This window comes from Octopus bimaculoides, chromosome 10, assembly GCF_046866305.1.
Source record: "Octopus bimaculoides isolate indiv1 chromosome 10, ASM4686630v1, whole genome shotgun sequence".
In the NCBI taxonomy this organism is placed as follows: domain Eukaryota; kingdom Metazoa; phylum Mollusca; class Cephalopoda; order Octopoda; family Octopodidae; genus Octopus; species Octopus bimaculoides.
The window spans coordinates 29,698,403-29,701,270 of record NC_142937.1 but is presented as its reverse complement, the minus strand read 5'-3'; positions in this window follow the sequence as shown (position 1 = coordinate 29,701,270).

Here is a 2,868-nt window from a genome sequence, read left to right as displayed (position 1 = left end):
TATAAAAAGAATAATAAAAATAAAACGATAAAATAAAATTGTTGGTTTGTGATATTGTTACAGAAAGAAATCTACCATTGTAGATAATAATTCGCCCTCATGATGCCGCCATTCTAGGGGGAGTACTTATGTATGCAACCAAACCCGGATCCATACATGGAACTCATGCATCTGGCTTGCCAGCTTGGGTCCTAATGTAGCAGCTACATGTAGCAGCTACATGTAGCGGACTGTCCCAGAGTTTTGAAGTAGACATAGTAAGGAATGATTTAAAAAAAAATATATATTTCTAAGTTAGTTGCCACTTCAAGATTTAAATTTTTAAAGTTAAAAGTGCTTGTGATTTTCCAGTCAACCATTCTTCATTTTCCCATTTCAAATATTAATCCTCATTATCAAAATTTCCTGCTAACCCCGCCTGCGGCAGAATGCGAACAGACATGAGATACTTGCTTCCATAGTATGAACCCATGTTCTCATATTAGGTCCATCTGCCGTACTCTTCTATGCTGGCTTCGGCTATGTTGGAAGAAGGCGTTCATTTTGGAGTTTTTCTTCTAGATTGATTGTTTTTACTGCAATTAAGGAGCTCAACCGAACCTTAGCAAAATCTGTTTAACCCTTAGATAGTTCCCTAATAGATCGTACCTGGGAATAAAGGACCTGGGAATAATGGAGATTAAGAGTGACTCCACGCTTCCCAACAATTCCAGGACTCCCAGAACGGACCTGGGAATAATGGTGATTAAGGGTGACTCCACGCTCCCCAACAACTCCAGGACTCCCAGAACGGACCTGGGAATAATGGTGATTAAGGGTGACTCCACGCTCCCCAACAACTCCAGGACTCCCAGAACGGACCTGGGAATAATGGTGATTAAGGGTGACTCCACGCTCCCCAACGACTCCAGGACTCCCAGAACGGACCTGGGAATAATGGTGATTAAGGGTGACTCCACGCTCCCCAACAACTCCAGGACTCCCAGAACGGACCTGGGAATAATGGTGATTAAGGGTGACTCCACGCTCCCCAACAACTCCAGGACTCCCATACTAGAGCATCACCACTTGATGTCTTGGGTATGACATTCAACTGCGTCTGGTGGAGATGGTCCGATATGGAAGTTCTGAAGTTGTTGGGGGCACTGAGTTATCCCTTAATCCCTAGTATTCCCAGATCCGTTCTGATCCGGAAAAGTAGTACCCGTCAGGGTCCCGTTAAATTGATTTTTGTAAGGCTAGATTGAGCTCCTCAGTTGCAACGAAAGCAATCAATTTAGAAGAAATCACACGCGCGCGCACACACACACACACACAGATACATACACACAGACATACACACACACATCTATATGGTGTTGAATACATAAATTAATTGAAAATTTCAGAATATTGATGTGTTTTTAAAAAATTGCCACCGCAAACATCCGGGTATGTACTATACTACAACCACAACGACTACTACCACCACTGGTGACACCCATATAAACACCACAGCCACTAAAATCATCAGAGCACACGTATACTCCACCTTCGCTCATTATTATTTTGCTACAAAACACTTCTAGCAACATCACCATCATCACAACAAACAACGGCATTGATTCGCAATCAATACTGCCACATCGATCCACACCAACTCCATTGCTACCAGGACGACGACGACGAGGACGACGACGACGACGACGACCACCACCACCACCACCGCAACCACAACCATGATCACGATCACCACCGCCGCCACCACCGACTCAACCACGACGACGATCACCAACACCACGGCTATCACCACCACCACCACTACCACGACCATGATCACGATCACCACTACCACCACCACCGCCGCCGCCACCACCACCACCACACCCACCTCTCTCCCCACCAACACAACCATGATGACGACGACGACGACGAGGACGACGACGACGACGACCACCACCACCACCGCAACCACAACCATGATCACGATCACCACCGCCGCCACCACCGACTCAACCACGACGACGATCACCAACACCACGGCTATCACCACCACCACTACCACGACCATGATCACGATCACCACTACCACCACCACCACCGCCGCCGCCACCACCACCACCACACCCACCTCTCTCCCCACCAACACAACCATGATGACGACGACGACGACGACGACGACGACGACGACGACCACCACCACCTTCACAACCAACACAACTGCCACGACGACAACGACGACCACCACCAGCACCACTACCAGCAATTCCACCACCATTGCCACCACGACAACCGCCAACTTCAGTAACAAAAACTCTAACACTGCCACGCCCGCCATCACCACAACCATCGTCACAACCGCTACCATTATTACCGCCACCAACACCATCTACCTCTACAACAGCATCATTACCGTCTCCTTAATATCGCAAACACTACCATCCCTGTCAATACGAAACCTTCACCACCATCACCACCACTGCCACCAACAACAAAACACTACCATCATCCCCAGTACCGCAACCACTTCTATCCCGACCAATACTAACGCCGCCATTATAGACAACAATTACCAACGCTAGCGCTAACACCACCATGATCCATACTGCAGCATGCATCAATAGTTTATCGCCCACTGCACTCATCCCACCGCCTCACCCACCGCACTCGTAACATAACTACAACATAACTCCTCTAACCCCTGCTGTCCAGTTAAGTCAAAATCACATCAGCGAAAGACGGGGGGCATCTGTTAAATTAAATGCACACACAGATATATGCATACATGAATAAATACACATATACATAGACCAGCGACCGCTAGACACACACAGACATACACATGCAGACAGTCTATCGTACACACACATACACACACATGTATATAAA